The sequence below is a fragment of the Hordeum vulgare genome, chromosome 5H, assembly GCF_904849725.1.
Source record: "Hordeum vulgare subsp. vulgare chromosome 5H, MorexV3_pseudomolecules_assembly, whole genome shotgun sequence".
NCBI lineage: Eukaryota > Viridiplantae > Streptophyta > Magnoliopsida > Poales > Poaceae > Hordeum > Hordeum vulgare.
Window position 1 is genome coordinate 396,522,998 of NC_058522.1, and position 22,549 is coordinate 396,545,546.

The following is a 22,549-nucleotide window of genomic DNA, read 5'->3' on the forward strand; positions in this document are numbered from 1 at the left end:
TGTGGAGAGGCCTCGGGGACATAGCGATAGTATGGCTAACCAAACTTTTCAACCTCATTTTTTGAGCAAACAAGATGTGAGAAGAATGGAGACGGAGTATATTAGTACCAATCTTCAAGAACAAGGGGGATGTTCAGAGTTGTACTTATTACCCTGGAATTAAATTGATGAGACATACAATGAAGCTATGGGAGAGAGTCATTGAGCACTAATACATCTCCAACGTATCTATAATTTTTGATGGTTCCATGCTATTATCTTGTCAAACTTTGGATGTTTTGTATGCCTTTTATATCTTTTTTGGGACTAACTTATTAACTCAGTGCCAAATGCCAGTTCCTGTTTTTTCCGTGTTTTTGACCCTTTTCCGAGGAGGATTTTAAACGGTGTCCAAACGGAATAAAACTTCCGAAAAGATTTTTTCCGGAACAGAAGATACACGCCAGACATGAGAACCAAGGCAAGGGCCAGCACGGGACCCCACAAGTCACCTAGGCGCGGCCAGGGGGGCCGCGCCTAGCAGGCTTGTCGGCCACCTATAAATCCAGAAAAATTCCAAAACTGCGAGAGAGATCCACGAAAATACTTTTTCGCCGCCGCAAGATTCTGTCTCCGCAAGATCCCATCTGGGGCACGTTCTGGTGCCCTACCGAAGGGGGATTCAGATACAGAGGGCTTCTTCATCAACACCATGACCTCTCCGATGATGCGTGAGTAGTTCACCATAGACCTTCGGGTCCATAGCTAGTAGCTAGATGGCTTCTTCTCTCTCTTGGATATTCAATACAAAGTTCTCCATGATCTTCATGGAGATCTATCCGATGTAATCTTCTTTGCGGTGTGTTTGTCGAGATCCGATGAATTGTGGATTTATGATCAGATTATCTATGAATCTTATTTGAGTTTCTTCTGATCTCTCTTATGCATGATTTCATATCCTTGTAATTCTCTTCGAGTTGTGGGTTTTGTTTGGCCAACTTGATCTATGATTCTTGCAATGGGAGAAGTGCTTGGTTTTGGGTTCATACCGTGCGGTGACCTCATGTATCGATTAAGATGTGGTCCTTTCCGATTTAGGGAACGTGGCCCCGAATTGGAAAGAAGCGCATCTAAGCGTTTCGCAAGCACGGTAACATAGCACATACATAATAACAGAATGACAATTGGGGAATCAACTACCATCTTATACATAATATCAGAGTTTACATCATGCATTCAAACAAGGTAGTTCCGCTACGAACTACAAAACATGAGAAATGGCTATGCTACCCTGCATGCTTGCCCACGATCACAAGCACGCCTCAGTCTTCTGGATAGTTCACGTACAAGCGATCGGTCTCCTCATCGTACTGCCACGCCAGCTGCGTGCCGTCGGGATCACCTGTGTCGGGCGTACCTGTACCTGTTGGTGTTTTGAAGGAATCTGTGAGCCACGGGGACTCAGCAATCTATGACCTCGGTGCCAGAACTAGTCAAGTTATTAGGTAAGGAAGGTGGAGTATTTAGGTTGCAGCATCCTAAGCATATATGGTGGCTAACTTACGTAGAACATGTATTGAAGGTGGTCTATACTAGCGATCAATGACTAGCTGATCAATAAGTGATCCTGAACACTTACTTACGTCAATCATAACCCCACCATGTTCCCGATCGAAGAGAGATCTTCGAAGGGGACACTCACGGTTACGCATACAATTGGCAATTTTATTAGATTAGGTTCGGGTTATCCATTACCGGATGTTAACAAATATTCCAAGTTGCCACATAACCGCGGGCATGGCTTTCTGAAAGATTAAACCCTGCAGGGGAGCTCCAACTAGTCCATCACAAACAGTCACGGGCCACAAAGTAATCGTCTATCACAAATCTCGTGATCTCGTCGGATTCCTTAGAGGAAAACCTCAACTCTGGGGAGAACCAAAGCTTCACCGGGATTCCTATAGGCAAGATATATCGCTAAGGTAAGACAAGACTAGCAGGACCTCCCGTCGTGTCCACGACCCCGATAAGAGCCGCGTATCTCAGTCTCAGGACACGATGGATGAGCGATGGTTACCACGCGAAAACACCGAGTTGCCCCGGGGAGCGTAATAAGCTGCTCTAGGTTGGACCAACACTCATGAGGAGCACTGGCCCGGGTTGTTGATTAAATTCCTCGGGGTAGCTATTCCCTATGCAGTTTATTGTTAAGTGATTAGCAAATTAACACCAATGTTGGGTCATGCCGATCAAGTTTTAACACTACGCGGTTTATCAAGGGGGTCCCCATAACAACCCCGAATGTGTTAGGAGCGATGAGTTATGGAATCAAACACCGGTAGCCGGTAACTATGGCGGCAATAACGGAACAAAACACCTGGCAAAAGGCCAGGCCTTCCGTTATTTACCAAGTATATAGGTGCATTAATTAAATAACAGATTTAACATAATGATATCAAACTCATGTTATCACATGAGACAAAGCACCTGCAACTAGCAACGCTAACATTAGAAGCTTAGCAAAGCCTACTTAGCCATTCAAGATTTTCTAGGAAGGGACAGGTGTTTGGGTTTCATGGAAATATCAGGAGGCAATTATTTCAGTGGTAGGCATCAAGCATATGACGAAGTAAACGTGAATCTAGCATAACAAGTCTAGAGATGGAATCAAGGTCATATCATCTTGCTTGTGATGTCCTCGGCTTGGAACTGCTCTTGTTCGTCCTGCATGTACTCTCCCGGATCCACGTACTCGTTCTCCGATCTGGGTGCTACCCAACATAAGAATAGAATCCAATGAACAACAGCACAACAAGATGCAACAAGCACATGATGCATGAGATGAAAATGAACATGCATCTCTATTCTAGGCACTAGCACAAACATGAGAATAAAATACAAGATACTGGACAGAACTGCACTCTAATCTATCTTGACATGCATGAGGATGTCATGATGAGATGCGTCATGCCAAAACGATGCAAAAACATATAAAGAACGTAACGATCGGAGCTACTGATCAACGGGAAACAATGAAACAAGAAATGAAGTCCTACGTATCAAAGTCATCACCACACACTCCAATGGCATACTTCTGGTATTCCCAGGTTGCCATATCACAAAACAAACAAGAATGGATGGGGTGGTGCAAAGAAATATCACCACAACATCATCTATGCACTCACAACCATCAAAACATCAAAACTACACAATCTGCCATAAACAACATCATAACAGTCTTAGAGCTACATGCAAAGCACCTACATCCACCCAAATATTCCAAATAAGATATGTGGCACAAGCTATTCAAAAGCACTACAAGCACAAGAAAAAATACAATACAAAGGAGCTACACACAGAAAGTTACACAGCTGCTAACTTGGCCAAAAATATCAATTTTCAGGGACTTGGTGAAAATTCCAGATTCTCACTAGTTGTTTATGCTCTCAAGCATTTTTGACAGCACCCAAATCAATATCTACAGGGAACCAAATGGAATGAAAATTGACAGAGAGCTAGACAAACACAAAAGCTACAACTTTCCAACTGATAGCAAAGGCTGATTCCCAACACTTGGACCTATACAAGCACAACAACAGGAGAAGAAAATATAAGTAGATTCTCAGACTTAGTGAAAATCATAGATTTTCACTAAACTGGAATTTCAGCCACATGCCTACTTTGATTAGGCACAACTTGCACACATGAACTCCTAAGCATAAAACAAAACCAGCATGTGGTAGAGGGGTTGACCCTCTACCGCCCCAACAAAGAATCAACCTCTTGGGCTCATCACATCACATGGAACCAAGCTCTAAACCTGGAACAAAACTGAAATATGACATTCCCAGAAAGTGTTCTAAAGAGGAATCTGAACCCACCAATGGATTACTGGGATGTTTCTACCCCAAAACATATATAATACATAGGCACTTGCATAGAATAATTGGGCACAAAGCTAAGAAGAAGAATTACATGGAATCACATAGAAATGAATAGTGCATCATCACATGTGCTTCCACTAGCTGATCACTTCACATGCACTTGCACACTCTCACATATACATGGTGCACATGAGGGGTAGACCTCATGCTCATGTGCCTTAGCACACCACCACACACTCACATAAGCATCAAGCACAACATAATATAAACACCTACACATATAAACATGCTCACGTGCTCATCAAGGTTCTCGATGCCTTGAGCATGTGTGTGACACACACACACCATCACACACAACAACACAAGAGCACCTACATATGCACACCCACAAGGTATGGGAAAACCCACACACATACACCACACTATCACAACATGGTGCATGAGTTCATCACCATGCACATGGATACACACCACACACATCTCCACTCTAGCCTAGTGCAAAACAACATGTTATACACACACATACATAGGCTAGCTCACACACACGTACATACATACATATCGCTACACATGCATAGTTACCTAGCTAGAAAAATACTAGGAACCTGCTAGAATAAATCCAACAACCAAAACTTGCTCCACAAGAATGCTGCAGCACAATATAGCAAGCAAACACAACAAAACAGGGAAAAATGCACAAAAAAGGACATGGGAGGGATCGAATCCCAGAGCCCCTGAACACCACCTGCCACTCATACCACTCTGCTACTGCCATTAGTTCGATAGAACAGAGAAGATCTTGCAAGGTAAGGTTACTACCTGCAGCTACTGTGCGAAACAAAGGAAATTTAAAAGGGGGGTGGCAACACTGGGACTCGAACCCACGATCAGTTGAGCCAAAACAACACTCTGCACCACTACGCTACTCTACGGAGACTTCACAGAACAGAGGCATCCAACTAGGTAAACACACGCGGACGACCTGCTCTGCTACTGCACAGCGTCAACAGCAGAGACATTCATCGGAGCATTTCCTCCTACTGCTTCTGCGCCGCGGGATCAACTACCCTACCACTACTGCGCTGCTACTCTGCACAAGCCCGTGCACACCACAACACGAACACACACACAACACAGGAACTGCCTGCTCATCTCCGATCAATGAGGCCGGCCTCGATATCTACTGCGCGTCTACCGAGGGGGAAGGGACGAGGAGCTAGGCTCACCTAGGGAAGAAGAAGGGGGCCGATCGGAGGAGGGTGCCGCCTGGAGATGAACGAAGACGAACTGAAGAAGTCCTACTGCAGGCCGAAGTAGAGGAAGAAGGCCACCGGGAACACGCCGGCGACATGGTCCTGCCCGTCGCTGTGGTCGCTCCCCGACCTCAACGACGATGGGAATGGAACGCGGGATCCTGCCCCGAGCCCGCGGACATGGTGCCCGACGCTGGAGACGACGGAAGCACGGTGGACGTCGGCAGTGTGCTACCTCTCCTCTCTTCTACCTGACTACAGAGATCCTACCTGGGGGGAAGGAGGAGATGGAGGGAGATGATGGCGGCGCTAGATGGGGGAAGCGCGGAACCCTAGGGGAAGGGGGCACGGACGCCAACGCTTATATGAGGCCTCGACGGGACGGATGGTGTCATCTCTCTCGCTATCTCTCTGGGATGCACTGACGGAAAGCAAGCACTGGGGGGACGCCGTGTGAAGAAAGAAGAAGGGACGCGCGCCTGGGCTGCCGCGGGGAAACAGAGAGAAGCTGGGCCTGCTAGTGGGAGGAGGCGCACTAGTTGGCGCCAGGAAGAAGGAAATAAACCCTTGGGGTTTATTAATTAAACCAAGACTAGACAAAGAAAACAAATGCACATGCTAAAAAAATAAAGCTAAAAATAAATCAAACAATACACCTGGTCATAAGAAATTATGACCTATTTGAATAAAATATAAAAGGGAGTTTTGGAGCAACTAAATATTTACAAAACAACATTAAGTTGATCTGTTTTGTAATTATTTGCACCACTAAAACACAGCCTCAAATCACTAAATGCATATCATCACATCCACCAAAAAACATACTAAAACATGGGTATTTTTGAAATAGGGATGGGGCAAGTGAATATTGACTTGAGATAAAAGAAAGGAAGAAGATTTATAAAACCTATTGCAATCCACATAACTACGTACTACAAGCAACACTCTCTTCAATACAAATCATCAACACATCACACCACATGTCATAACACCAACACATATGATCACAAGGCAAAAAACACAATAGGCATGGATGAATGATAGATGCATGCACGCAAAGGGAGACATGGCAAGGTGACCACATGAAATAACACATGCATAGGCTCTCATTGCAATGACAAGGTGGAACCACATAGAGAAGGTTCCAAATATGGCAAGTTACACTCTTGGGGCATTACAAACTCTCCCACACTACAAAAAGATCTCGCCCCGAGATCTAAGACTGAAAGAACTCCAGAAATTCAGAACGGAGGTGATCCTCACATTCCCAAGTAGCCTCTTTATCGGAATGGTGTGACCACTACACTTTGAGAAATTTGATAGCCTTGTTGCGGGTCTTGCGCTCAGTCGCCTCGAGAACCGCAACTGGATGCTCACGGTAGGATAGGTCGGGTTGAAGGTCAATGTCTTGAAGATGAACAGTGCGCTCGGGAGTCTTGAAGCATCTCCGGAGCTGAGAGACATGGAACACGTCATGCACATTTGCAAAGTTTGACGGGAGCTCAAGCTGATATGCAAGGTCGCCTCTCTTGCCAACAATTCTAAACGGGCCCACGAAATGAGGCACAAGCTTGCCTTTGATGCCAAAGCGCTGCGTACCCTTCATAGGGGACACCTTGAGATAGACGAAGTCATCAAGCTCATAGGACATGTCACGATGCCTGCTATCATAATAGCTCTTCTGACGGGACTGAGCTGCTCTGAGATTATCTCGAATGACCCAACACATCTCTTCATCTTATTCTATCAAGTCATTCCCAAGAATCTGACGCTCGCCGGTCTCGGACTAGTTGAGCGGGGTACGGCACTTCCTGCCATAGAGAATCTCAAACGGAGCTTTGCCTGAACTAGCTTGATAACTGTTGTTATACGAGAACTCAGCGAAAGGCAGGCAATCTTCGCACTTCATGCCAAAAGAGATAATACAGGCTCTCAGCATATCCTCAAGAATCTGATTGACTCGCTCCACTTGACCACTATTCTGAGGATGAATAGCTGTGATGAAGCGTATCTTCGTGCCCATCACAGACTGAAAAGAGTCCCAGAACTTGGAAGTGACGATACTTCCATGATCCGAAGAAATCATCATAGGCACGCCATGCAAAGACACTATCCTGGAAGTGTACAACTCTGCAAGCTGAGCTGCCGAAATGGATTCCTTGACTGGAAGAAAATGAGCCCCTTTACTCAACTTGTCGATGACGATGAAGATGGCATCATTACCCTTCTTGGACTTCGGAAACCCGGTGACGAAATCCATCTCAATATGGTCAAAGTTGCACTCAAGAATGGGCAAAGGATGCAAAAGACCTGTTGGATGTTGATGCTCTGCTTTCACCATTCGACATACATTACATTCATTTACAAGCTGAGCAATCTCACGCTTCATGCAAGTCCACCAGAAGGTCTATTTCAAGTCCTGATACATCTTGGAGCTTCCTGGATGTATTGAGAGCAAGGAGTTATGAGCTTCTTCCATGATTACCTTTCTGAGATCACCTTTCGGAACGACAAGGCGATCCTCAAAGAACAACGTGTCTCTGGCATCAACACTGAAGCACTTATATTTGGGAAGACCCTTTGCCACGCCAATCTTGACTTTCTTCACCATTGCATCAAGAAGTTGTGCTGCTCGGACCTGATCTTCCAAGGTAGGAGAGATCTGAAGATTTGCAAGAAATCCCTGAGGTACTAACTGAAGGTTGAGCTTTCTAAAAGACTCACAAAGGTCAGGCTGGAGAGGCTTCAGAATGAGACTGTTGCAGTAAGCCTTCCTGCTCAAAGCATCTTCCACGACATTAGCTTTGCCTCGCAAGTACTCAACACTCGGATTAAAATCTTGGAGCATTTCCACCCAACAAGTTTGCTAAAGATTCACGTTAGGCTGAGTGAAGATGTACTTGAGACTCTTGTGATCGGTGAACACTTCAGCCTTTCGTTCCAACAAGAGGTGTCTCCAAGTCATCAGAGCATGTACCACAGTTGCTAGCTCAAGGTCATGCACAGGATAATTCTTCTCCGCTGGCTTCAACTGCCTGGAGGTATAAGCAACCACTTTCTTCTCTTGCATCAGAACTGCACCAAGACCTTGAAGAGAGGCGTCACAGAACACCTGGTAAGGCTTGGAATCATCCGGAGGAACCAAGACTGGAGTAGAGGTGAGCTTCTCTTTGAGTGTGTCGAAGGCCAACTGGCACTCTGGAGACCAAGCATACTTCACACCCTTCTGAAGAAGACTTGAGAGAGGCTTAGCAATCTTGGAGAAGTTCTCAACGAACCTTCTACAATAGCTTGCAAGCCCGAGAAAGCTTCGAAGCTGCTTCACATTCTACGGAGGCTCCCATTCAACAATGGCCTGCACCTTCGACGGATCAACTTTGATGCCCTCGCCAGAGATAATGTGACCAAGATAGACGACTTCTTTCAGCCAGAGCTCACACTTGGAAAACTTGGCGTATAATTTGTACTCCCTTAGGTTATCAAGCACCAATCTGAGATGTTCTTCATGTTCTTCCTCAGTTTCAGAAAAGACCAGAATATCGTCGAGATACAGCAAGACGAAATCATTCTTGAACAGAGAGAATATGTAGTTCATCAATCGACAAAATGTCGGAGGAGAATTTGCGAGACCAAAAGACATGACCGTGTACTCATACGAGCCAAAACTAGTCCTGAAAGCAGTCTTCGGAATATCCTCTTCGCGAATGCGAATTTAATGATAGCCCATTCTGAGATTGAGCTTGGAGAAGATCTTAGCCCCTTTCAACTGTTCGAACAACACAGTTATGTTCGAAAGTGGATACTTGTTCCTGATTGTCTTCATGTTCAATGGACAGTAATCGACACACAACCGGTCCGTGCCATCCTTCTTCTTGACAAACATAACTCCATAGCCACACGGAGACGAGCTCGGTCTGATCAGACCCAAACGCTCCTGCTCATCGAGTTGCCTCTTAAGTTCCTTCAACTCTTCTGGACCCAATTTGTACGGCTGTTTGCACACAGGCTTAATACTTGGCTCAAGCTCAATGAAAAATTCAACTTGTCGGTGCGGAGACATTCCTGGTAGCTCTTCTGGAAACACATATTCATATTCGCAGACCAGTGGGACTTGCGAAATAGGATTAACCTCGCCCTTTTCATTCAAAGAGAACAGACGGATTGTATCATCGCGTGCCGCGAATATAATCACGTCCTCCGAAGAGTGGGTAAGCTTCACTTATTTAGCTTCACACTCAATTGATGCCTTGTTCATGGCCAACCAGTCCATACCAAGGATCAAATCAATGTCGGAATTGCCCAAGACAATAGGAGAAGCCAGAAAAGAATAACTGGCTATCTTGACAGAAGCATCCGTAACCAACATGTGAGAACTCGTACGCATGCCCGGAGAAACCACACGGAAGGGACTATCCAAGTGAATTGCAGGAATATCATGCTTAGCAATGAAAGGCTTGGAGATGAAGCAATGCGATGCACCAGAATCAAATAACACTTTAGCAGGAATATCATTAACGAGGAGGTTACCCATGATCACATCTGACGAGTTTTCTGCCTCAGCAGCATTCACCATGTTGACTCGAGCTGACTGCTACTTCTCAAACAATAGCGCCAAAAATTGACACGTTGACGGAGACTGGGCTTGCGTTGGTTTTTCCCTTGAAGAGGAAAGGGTGATGCAGCACAGGAGTAGTAAGTATTTCCCTCAGTTTGAGAACCAAGGTATCGATCCAAAAGGAGGGTCTCGTCAAGTCCAGAGTACCTGCGCGAACACAAAAGAGCTTGCACCCAACACTTCAAAGGGGTTGTCAATCCCTTCAAGATTGTTTGCAAAGTGAGATCTGAAGGCAGAAAGTGCAACCAAGTAAAAAGTGTAAGGCTGAAAATATGGTGGAGAGTAGACCCGGTGGCCATAGTGTTGGGGAACGTCGCATGGGAAACAAAAAATTTCCTATGCGCACGAAGACCTATCATGGTGATGTCCATCTACGAGAGGGGATGAGTGATCTACATACCCTTGTAGATCGTACAGCAGAAGCGTTAGTGTACGAGTAATGTCGGTCCAAGCCGCTTCAATCCAACAATACCGCGGAATCAAGAAAAGACTAAGGAGGGCACCAAAACGCACATCACCGCCCACAAAAACTTTTGTGTTCTACTCGAGAAGACATCTACGCATGAACCTAGCTCATGATGCCACTGTTGCGGAACGTCGCATGGGAAACAAAAAATTTCCTACGCGCACGAAGACCTATCATGGTGATGTGCATCTACGAGAGGAGATGAGTGATCTACGTACCCTTGTAGATCGTACAGCAGAAGCGTTAGTGAACGCGGTTGATGTAGTGGAACGTCCTCACGTCCCTCGATCCGCCCCGCGAACAATCCCGCGATCAGTCCCACGATCTAGTACCGAACGGACGGCACCTCCGCATTCAGCACACGTACAGCTCGACGATGATCTCGGCCTTCTTGATCCAGCAAGAGAGACGGAGAGGTAGAAGAGTTCTCCGGCAGCGTGACGGCGCTCCGGAGGTTGGTGATGACCTTGTCTCAGCAGGGCTCCGTATATATAGGTGGGAGAGAGGGGACCTTGACTTGGGGCTCAAGGAGCCCCAAGGGGGTCGGCCGAGTCCAAGGGGGAAGGCTCCCCCCCAAACCGAGTTGGACTTGGTTTGGTGGGTGGTTGTCCTTCCTTCCCTTCCCACCTCCTCTTTTTTTTTCTCTTTGATTTTCTTTCCTAGGCGCATAGGGCCCTTTTGAGCTGTCCCACCAGCCCACTAAGGGCTGGTGTGTCACCCTCAAGACCTATGGGCTTCCCCGGGGTGGGTTGCCCCCCCCCCCCCCCGGTGAACTCCTGGAACCCATTCGTCATTCCCGGTACATTCCCGGTAACTCCGAAAACCTTCCGGTAATCAAATGAGGTCATCCTATATATCAATCTTCGTTTCCGGACCATTTCAGAAACCCTCGTGACGTCCGTGATCTCATCCGGGACTCCGAACAACATTCGGTAACCAACCATATAACTCAAATACGCATAAAACAACGTCGAACCTTAAGTGTGCAGACCCTGGGGGTTCGAGAACTATGTAGACATGACCCGAGAGACTCCTCGGTCAATATCGAATAGCGGGACCTGGATGCCTATATTGGATCCTACATATTCTACGAAGATCTTATCGTTTGAACCTCAGTGCCAAGGATTCATATAATCCCGTATGTCATTCCCTTTGTCCTTCGGTATGTTACTTGCTCGAGATTCGATCGTCAGTATCCGTATACCTATTTCAATCTCGTTCACCAGCAAGTCTCTTTACTCGTTCCGTAATACAAGATCCCGCAAATTTCACTAAGTCACATTGATTGCAAGGCTTGTGTGTGATGTTGTATTACCGAGTGGGCCCCGAGATACCTCTCCGTCACACGGAGTGACAAATCCCAGTCTTGATCCATACTAACTCAACTAACACCTTCGGAGATACCTGTAGAGCATCTTTATAGCCACCCAGTTACGTTGGGACGTTTGATACACACAAAGCATTCCTCCGGTGTCAGTGAGTTATATGACCTCATGGTCATAGGAATAAATACTTGACACACAGAAAACAGTAGCAACAAAATGACACGATCAACATGCTGCGTCTATTAGTTTGGGTCTAGTCCATCACGTGATTCTCCTAATGACGTGATCCAGTTATCAAGCAACAACACTTTGTTCACAATTAGAAGACACTGACTATCTTTGATCAACTGGCTAGCCAACTAGAGGCTTGCTAGGGACGGTGTTTTGTCTATGTATCCACACATGTAAATGAGTCTTCATTCAATACAATTATAGCATGGATAATAAACGATTATCTTGATACAGGAATTATAATAATAACTATATTTATTATTGCCTCTAGGGCATAATTCCAACAGTCTCCCACTTGCACTAGAGTCAATAATCTAGTCTTCACATCATCATGTGAATTACATTGTAATAAATCTAACACCCATACAGTTCTGGTGTTGATCATGCTTTGGTCGTGGAAGAGGTTTAGTCAGCGGGTCTGCTACTTTCAGATCCGTGTGCACTTTGCATATATTTACGTCCTCTCCCTCGACGTAGTCGCGGATGAGGTTGAAGCGTCGTTTGATGTGTCTGGTCTTCTTGTGAAACCGTGGTTCCTTTGCTAAGGCAATGGCACCCGTGTTGTCACACAACAAGGTTATTAGATTCAGTGCGCTTGGCACCACTCCAAGATCTGTCATGAACTACTTCATCCAGACACCCTCCATAGCCGCCTCCGAGGCAGCCATGTACTCCGCTTCACATGTAGAATCTGCTACGACGCTTTGCTTGGAACCGCACCAGCTTACCGCACCCCCATTAAGAATAAATACGTATCCGGTTTGCGACTTAGAGTCGTCCAGATCTGTGTCAAAGCTTGCATCGACGTAACCTTTTACGGCGAGCTCTTCGTCACCTCCATACACGAGAAACATCTCCTTAGTCCTTTTCAGGTACTTCAGGATATTCTTGACCGTTGTCCAGTGATCCACTCCTGGATTACTCTGGAACCTACCTGCCATACTTATGGCCAGGCTAACATCCGGTCTAGTATACAACATTGCATACATGATAGAACCTATGGCTGAAGCATAGGGGACGGAGCGCATATGCTCTCTATCTTCATCAGTTGCTGGGCACTGAGTCTTACTCAATCTCGTACCTTGTAAAACTGGCAAGAACCCTTTCTTGGACTGTTCCATTTTGAACCTCTTCAAAACTTTATCAAGGTATGTGCTTTGTGAAAGTCCTATCAGGCGTTTTGATCTATCCCTATAGATCTTAATGCCTAGAATGTAAGCAGCTTCTCCTAGGTCCTTCATAGAGAAACTCTTATTCAAGTAATCCTTTATGCTCTCTAAAAACTCCACGTTGATTCCAATCAGCAATATGTCATCCACATATAATATTAGAAACGCCACAGAGCTCCCACTCACTTTCTTGTAAATACAAGATTCTCCAACCACTTGTATAAACCCAAATGCTTTGATCACCTCATCAAAGCGTTTGTTCCAACTCCGAGATGCTTGCACCAGTCCATAAATGGATCGCTGGAGCTTGCACACCTTGTTAGCATTCTTAGGATCGACAAAACCTTCGGGTTGTATCATATACAACTCTTCCTTAAGGAAATCGTTAAGGAACGCCGTTTTGACATCCATTTGCCAGATTTCATAATCGAAAAATGCAGCTATTGCTAACATGATTCTGACGGACTTAAGCATCGCTACGGGTGAGAATGTCTCATCGTAGTCAACTCCTTGAACTTGTGAAAAACCCTTTGCCACAAGTCGAGCTTTATAAACGGTCACATTGCCGTCAGCGTCCGTCTTCCTCTTAAAGATCCATTTGTTCTGAATAGCCTTGCGGCCCTCAGGTAGTACCTCCAAAGTCCACACTTTGTTCTCATACATGGATCCTATCTCGGAATTCATGGCTTCTAGCCATTTGTTGGAATCTGGGCCCACCATTGCTTCTTCATAATTTGCAGGTTCATGGTTGTCTAACAACATGATTGATAAGACGGGATTACCGTACCACTCTGGAGCAGCACGTGGTCTCGTCGACCTGCGTGGTTCGACAGAAACTTGAACTGGAGTTTCATGATCATCATCATTAACTTCCTCCTCAACCGGCGTCGCAACGACACAGGTTTCCCCTTGCCCTGCGCCACCATCAAAAGGGATGAGAGGTTCGACAACCTCGTCAAGTTCTATCTTCCTCCCACTCAATTCTCTCGAGAGAAACTCCTTCTCGAGAAAATCTCCGTTTTTAGCAACAAATACTTTGCCCTCGGATTTGAGATAGAAGGTGTACCCAACTGTCCCTTTTGGGTAACCTATGAAGGCGCACTTTTCCGCTTTGGGTTCCAGCTTTTCAGGCTGAAGCTTTTTGACATAAGCATCACATCCCCAAACTTTAAGAAACGACAACTTTGGCCTTTTGCCATACCACAGTTCGTATGGTGTCGTCTCAACGGATTTTGATGGTGCCCTATTTAAAGTGAATGCAGTTGTTTCTAATGCATAACCCCAAAACGATAACGACAAATCAGTAAGAGACATCATAGATCGCACCATCTCTAATAGAGTATGATTACGACGTTCATACACACCATTACGCTGTGGTGTTCCAGGCGGTGTTAACTGTGAAACAATTCCACATTGTCTTAAGTGAGTACCAAACTCGAAACTCAGATATTCACCCCCACGATTAGACCGTAGGAACTTGATCTTCTTGTTATGATGATTTTCCACTTCACTCTGAAATTGCTTGAACTTTTCAAATGTTTCAGACTTGTGCTTCATCAAGTAGACATAACCATATCTACTCAAATCGTCAGTGAAGGTGAGAAAATAAAGATATCCGCCGCGTGCCTCCACGCTCATCGGACCACACACATCGGTATGTATGATTTCCAACAAGTCACTTGCACGCTCCATTGCTCCGGAGAACGGAGTTTTAGTCATCTTGCCCATGAGGCATGGTTCGCACGTGTCAAGTGAACCAAAGTCAAGTGACTCCAAAAGTCCATCAGCATGGAGTTTCTTCATGCGCTTTACACCAATATGACCTAAGCGGCAGTGCCACAAAAATATGGCGCTATCATTGTTAACTCTAACTCTTTTGGTCTCAATGTTATGTATATGCGTATCGCTATCAAGATTCAATATGAACAATCCTCTCACATTAGGTGCATGACCATAAAATATGTTACTCATAGAAATAGAACAACCATTATTCTCTGACTTAAAAGAGTAACCGTCTCGCAATAAACAAGATCCAGATATAATGTTCATGCTCAACGCAGGCACTAAATAACAATGATTTAAGTTCATCACTAATCCTGATGGTAACTGAAGTGAAACTGTGCTGACGGAGATTGCATCAACCTTGGAACCATTTCCTACGCGCATCGTCACTTCATCTTTCGCCAGCCTTCGTCTATTCCGCAGTTCCTGTTTCGAGTTGCAAATATGAGCAACAGAACCGGTATCGAATACCCAGGCACTACTATGAGAGCCGGTTAAGTACACATCAATAACATGTATCTCAAATATACCTGATTTTTCTTTGGCCGCCTTCTTATCTGCCAGATACTTGGGGCAATTGCGCTTCAAGTGACCCATACCCTTGCAATAGTAACACTCCGTTTCAGGCTTAGGTCCAGCTTTGGGTTTCTTCGTCGGATTAGCAACAGGCTTGCCGCTCTTCCTCGAATTACGCTTCTTGCCTTTGCCGTTTCTCTTGAAACTAGTGGTCTTATTCACCATCAACACTTGATGCTCTTTACGGAGTTCAGACTCTGCGACTTTCAGCATCGCAAACAACTCGCCGGGAGACTTGTTCATCCCTTGCATGTTGTAGTTCAACACAAAGCCTTTATAGCTTGGCGGCAGTGACTGAAGGATTCTGTCAGTGATAGCCTCTTGCGGGAGTTCAATCCCCAGCTCAGCTAGACGGTTTGAGTACCCAGACATTTTGAGCACATGTTCACTGACAGACTAGTTTTCCTCCATCTTGCAAGCATAGAATTTATCGGAGGTCTCATACCTCTCGATCCGGGCGTTCTTCTGAAAGATAAACTTCAACTCCTGGAACATCTCAAATGCTCCATGACGCTCAAAGCGACGTTGAAGTCCCGGTTCTAATCCATACAAGACTGCACATTGAACTATTGAGTAGTCCTCCTTACGTGCTAACCAAGCGTTCTTAACATCCTGATCAGCCGTAGCGGGTGGTTCATCTCCTAGCGCAGCATTAAGGACATAATCCTTCTTCCCAGCTTGTAAGATTAGCTTAAGATTACGAGCCCAGTCTACAAAGTTGCTTCCATCATCTTTCAACTTAGCTTTCTCTAGGAACGTATTAAAATTCAGGATGACTGTAGCGTGAGCCATGATCTACAACACAAATATATTCAAAGTGGACTTAGACTATGTTCAAGATAATTAGAGTTTAACTTAATCAAATTATTCGCTAAACTCCCACTCAAAAAGTACATCTCTCTAGTCATTTGAGTGGGTCATGATCCACTTATACTAGCTCAAGTCCGATCATCACGTGAGTTGAGTATAGTTTCAGTGGTAAGCATCCCTATGCTAATCATATCATCTATATGATTCATGATCGACCTTTCGGTCTCATGTGTCCCGAGGCCATGTCTGCACATGCTAGGCTCGTCAAGCTTAACCCGAGTGTTCCGCGTGCGCAACTGTTTTGCACCCGTTGTATGTGAACGTTGAGTCTATCACACCCGATCATCACGTGGTGTCTCGAAATGACGAACTGTAGCAACGGTGCACAGTCGGGGAGAACACAATTTCGTCTTGAAATTTTAGTGAGAGATCACCTCATAATGCTACCGTCGTTCTAAGCAAAATAAGGTGCATAAAAGGATTAACATCACATGCAATTCATAAGTGACATGATATGGCCATCATCACGTGCTTCTTGATCTCCATCACCAAAGCACCGGCACGATCTTCTTGTCACCGGCGCCACACCATGATCTCCATCAACGTGTTGCCATCGGGGTTGTCGTGCTACTCATTCTATTACTACTAAAGCTACATCCCAGCAAAATAGTAAACGCATCTGCAAGCACAAACGTTAGTATAAAGACAACCCTATGGCTCCTGCCGGTTGCCGTACCATCGACGTGCAAGTCGATATTTACTATTACAACATGATCATCTCATACATCCAATATATCACATCACATCATTGGCCATATCACATCACAAGCATACCCTGCAAAAACAAGTTAGACGTCCTCTAATTTTGTTGTTGCATGTTTTACGTGGTGACCATGGGTATCTAGTAGGATCGCATCTTACTTACGCAAACACCACAACGGAGATATATGAGTTGCTATTTAACCTCATCCAAGGACCTCCTCGGTCAAATCCGATTCAACTAAAGTTGGAGAAACTGACACTTGCCAGTCATCTTTGAGCAACAGGGTTACTCGTAGCGATGAAACCAGTCTCTCGTAAGTGTACGAGTAATGTCGGTCCAAGCCGCTTCAATCCAACAATACCGCGGAATCAAGAAGAGACTAAGGAGGGCAGCAAAACGCACATCACCGCCCACAAGAACTTTTGTGTTCTACTCGAGAAGACATCCACGCATGAACCTAGCTCATGATGCCACTGTTGGGGAACGTCGCATGGGAAACAAAAAATTTCCTACGCGCACGAAGACCTATCATGGTGATGTGCATCTACGAGAGGGGATGAGTGATCTACGTACCCTTGTAGATCGTACAGCAGAAGCGTTAGTGAACGCGGTTGATGTAGTGGAACATCCTCACGTCCCTCGATCCGTCCCGCGAACAATCCCGCGATCAGTCCCACGATCTAGTACCAAACGGATGGCACCTCCGCGTTCAGCACACGTACAGCTCGACGATGATCTCGGCCTTCTTGATCCAGCAAGAGAGACGGAGAGGTAGAAGAGTTCTCCGGCAGCGGGACGGCGCTTCGGAGGTTGGTGATGACCTTGTCTCAGCAGGGCTCCGCCCGAGCTCCGCAGAAACGCGATCTAGAGGAAAAACCGTGGAGGTATGTGGTCGGGCTGCCGTTGAAAAGTCGTCTCAAATCAGCCCTAAAACCTTCGTATATATAGGTGGGAGGGAGGGGACCTTGCCTTGGGGCTCAAGGAGCCCCAAGGGGGTCGGCCGGGTCCAAGGGGGAAGTCTCCCCCCCAAACCGAGTTGGACTTGGTTTGGTGGGTGGGAGTCCTTCCTTCCCTTCCCACCTCCTCTTTTTTTTCTTTTCTCTTTGATTTTCTTTCCTAGGCGCATAGGGCCCTTTTGGGCTGTCCCACCAGCCCACTAAGGGCTGGTGTGCCACCCTCAAGGCCTATGGGCTTCCCCGGGGTGGGTTGCCCCCCCCCCCCCCCGGTGAACTCCCGGAACCCATTCGTCATTCCCGGTACATTCCCGGTAACTCCGAAAACCTTCCGGTAATCAAATGAGGTCATCCTATATATCAATCTTCGTTTCCGGACCATTCCGGAAACCCTCGTGACGTCCGTGATCTCATCCGGGACTCCGAACAACATTCGGTAACCAACCATATAACTCAAATACGCATAAAACAACGTCGAACCTTAAGTGTGGAGACCCTGCGGGTTCGAGAACTATGTAGACATGACCCGAGAGATTCCTCGGTCAATATCCAATAGCGGGACCTGGATGCCCATATTGGATCCTACATATTCTACGAAGATCTTATCGTTTGAACCTCAGTGCCAAGGATTCATATATGTTGGAATTATGCCCTAGAGGCAATAATAAATATAGTTATTATTATAATTCCTGTATCAAAGATAATCATTTATTACCCATGCTATAATTGTATTGAATGGAGACTCATTTACATGTGTGGATACATAGACAAAACACCGTCCCTAGCAAGCCTCTAGTTAGCTAGCCAGTTGATCAAAGATAGTTAGTGTCTTCTGATTATGCACAAAGTGTTGTTGCTTCATAACTGGATCACGTCATTAGGAGAATCACGTGATGGACTAGACCCAAACTAATAGACGTAGCATGTTGATCGTGTCATTTTGTTGCTACTGTTTTCTGCGTGTCAAATATTTATTCCTATGACCATGAGATCATATAACTCACTGACACCGGAGGAATGCTTTGTGTGTATCAAACGTCGCAACGTAACTGGGTGACTTTAAAGATGCTCTACAGGTATCTCCGAAGGTGTTAGTTGAGTTAGTATGGATCAAGACTGGGATTTGTCACTCCGTGTGACGGAGAGGTATCTCGGGGCCCACTCGGTAATACAACATCACACACAAGCCTTGCAAGCAATGTGACTTAGTGTAAGTTGCGGGATCTTGTATTACGGAACGAGTAAAGAGACTTCCCGGTAAACGAGATTGAAATAGGTACGCGGATACTGACGATTGAATCTCGGGCAAGTAACATACCAAAGGACAAAGGGAATGACATAGGAGATTATATGAATCCTTGGCACTGAGGTTCAAACGATAAGATCTTCGTAGAATATGTAGGATCCAATATGGGCATCCAGGTCCCGCTATTGCATATTGACCGAGGAGTCTCTCGGGTCATGTCTACAAAGTTCTCGAACCTGCAAGGTCTGCACACTTAAGGTTCGACGTTGTTTTATGCGTATTTGAGTTATATGGTTGGTTACTGAATGTTGTTCGGAGTCCCGGATGAGATCACGGACGTCACGAGGGTTTCCGGAATGGTCCGGAAACGAAGATTGATGTATAGGATGACCTCATTTGATTACCGGAAGGTTTTCGAAGTTACCGGGAATGTACCGGGAATGACGAATGGGTTCCGGGAGTTCACCGGGGGGGGGGGGGGCAACCCACCCCGGGGAAGCCCATAGGCCTTGAGGGTGGCACACCAGCCCTTAGTGGGCTGGTGGGACAGCCCAAAAGGGCCCTATGCGCCTAGGAAATAAAATCAAAGAGAAAAGAAAAAAAAAGAGGAGGTGGGAAGGGAAAGAAGGACTCCCACCCACCAAACCAAGTCCAACTCGGTTTGGGGGGGGGGACGCCTTCCCCCTTGGACTCGGCCGACCCCCTTGGGGCTCCTTGAGCCCCAAGGCAAGGTCCCCTCCCTCCCACCTATATATATGGAGGATTTAGGGCTGATTTGAGACGACTTTTCCACGGCAGCCCGACCACATACCTCCACGGTTTTTCCTCTAGATCGCGTTTCTGCGGAGCTCGGGCGGAGCCCTGCTGAGACAAGGTCATCACCAACCTCCGGAGCGCCATCACGCTGCCGGAGAACTCTTCTACCTCTCCGTCTCTCTTGCTGGATCAAGAAGGCCGAGATCATCGTCGAGCTGTACGTGTGCTGAACGCGGAGGTGCCGTCCGTTCGGTACTAGATCGTGGGACTGATCACGGGATTGTTCGCGGGGCGGATCGAGGGACGTGAGGACGTTCCACTACATCAACCGCGTTCACTAACGCTTCTGCTGTACGTTCTACAAGGGTACGTAGATCACTCATCCCCTCTCGTAGATGGACATCACCATGATAGGTCTTCGTGCGCGTACGAAATTTTTTGTTTCCCATGCGACGTTCCCCAACAATGGTATCAGAGCCAGGTTCATGCGTAGATGTCTTCTCGAGTAGAACACAAAAGTATTTGTGGGCGGTGATGTGCGTTTTGCTGCCCTCCTTAGTCTTTTCTTGATTCCGCGGTATTGTTGGATTGAAGCGGCTTGGACCGACATTACTCGTACGCTTACGAGAGACTGGTTTCATCGCTACGAGTAACCCCGTTGCTCAAAGATGACTGGCAAGTGTCGGTTTCTCCAACTTTAGTTGAATCGGATTTGACCGAGGAGGTCCTTGGATGAGGTTAAATAGAAACTCATATATCTCCGTTGTGGTGTTTGCGTAAGTAAGATGCGATCCTACTAGATACCCATGGTCACCACGTAAAACATGCAACAACAAAATTAGAGGACGTCTAACTTGTTTTTGCAGGGTATGCTTGTGATGTGATATGGCCAACGATGTGATGTGATATATTGGATGTATGAGATGATCATGTTGTAATAGAAAATATCGACTTGCACATCGATGGTACGGCAACCGGCAGGAGCCATAGGGTTGTCTTTATACTAACGTTTGTGCTTGCAGATGCGTTTACTATTTTGCTAGGATGTAGCTTTAGTACTAATAGCATGAGTAGCACAGCAACCCCGATGGCAACATGTTGATGGAGATCATGGTGTGGCGCCGGTGACAAGAAGATCGTGCCGGTGCTTCGGTGATGGAGATCAAGAAGCACGTGATGATGGCCATATCATGTCACTTATGAATTGCATGTGATGTTAATCCTTTTATGCACCTTATTTTTCTTAGAACGACGGTAGCATTATGAGGTGATCTCTCACTAAAATTTCAAGACGAAATTGTGTTCTCCCCGACTGTGCACCGTTGCTACAGTTCGTCGTTTCGAGACACCACGTGATGATCGGGTGTGATAGACTCAACGTTCACATACAACGGGTGCAAAACAGTTGCGCACGCGGAACACTCGGGTTAATCTTGACAAGCCTAGCATGTGCAGACATGGCCTCGGAACACATGAGACCGAAAGGTCGATCATGAATCATATAGATGATATGATTAGCATAGGGATGCTTACCACTGAAACTATACTCAACTCACGTGATGATCGGACTTGAGCTAGTGTAAGTGGATCATGAACCACTCAAATGACTAGAGAGATGTACTTTTTGAGTGGGAGTTTAGCAAATAATTTGATTAAGTTAAACTCTAATTATCTTGAACATAGTCTAAGTCCACTTTGAATATATTTGTGTTGTAGATCATGGCTCACGCGACAGTCACCCTGAATTTTAATACGTTCCTAGAGAAAGCTAAGTTGAAAGATGATGGAAGCAACTTTGTAGACTGGGCTCGTAATCTTATGCTAATCTTACAAGCTGGGAAGAAGGCTTATGTCCTTAATGCTGCGCTAGGAGATGAACCACCCGCTACGGCTGATCAGGATGTTAAGAACGCTTGGTTAGCACGTAAGGAGGACTACTCAATAGTTCAATGTGCAGTCTTGTATGGCTTAGAACCGGGACTTCAACGTCGCTTTGAGCGTCATGGAGCATTTGAGATGTTCCAAGAGTTGAAGTTTATCTTTCAGAAGAACGCCCGGATCGAGAGGTATGAGACCTCCGATAAATTCTATGCTTGCAAGATGGAGGAAAACTCGTCTGTCAGTGAACATGTGCTCAAAATGTTTGGGTACTCAAACCGTCTAGCTGAGCTGGGGATTGAACTCCTGCAAGAGGCTATCACTGACAGAATCCTTCAATCACTGCCGCCAAGCTATAAAGGCTTTGTGTTGAACTACAACATGCAAGGGATGAACAAGTCTCCCGGCGAGTTGTTTGCGATGCTGAAAGTCGCAGAGTCTGAACTCCGTAAAGAGCATCAAGTGTTGATGGTGAATAAGACCACTAGTTTCAAGAGAAACGGCAAAGGCAAGAAGGGTAATTCGAAGAAGAGCGGCAAGCCTGTTGCCAATCCGACGAAGAAACCCAAAGCTGGACCTAAGCCTGAAACAGAGTGTTACTATTGCAAGGGTATGGGTCACTGGAAGCGCAATTGCCCCAAGTATCTGGCAGATAAGAAGGCGGCCAAAGAAAAATCAGGTATATTTGATATACATGTTATTGATGTGTACTTAACCGGCTCTCGTAGTAGTGCCTGGTTATTTGATACCGGTTCTGTTGCTCATATTTGCAACTCGAAACAGGAACTGCGGAATAGACGAAGGCTGGCGAAAGATGAAGTGACGATGCGCGTAGGAAATGGTTCCAAGGTTGATGCAATCGC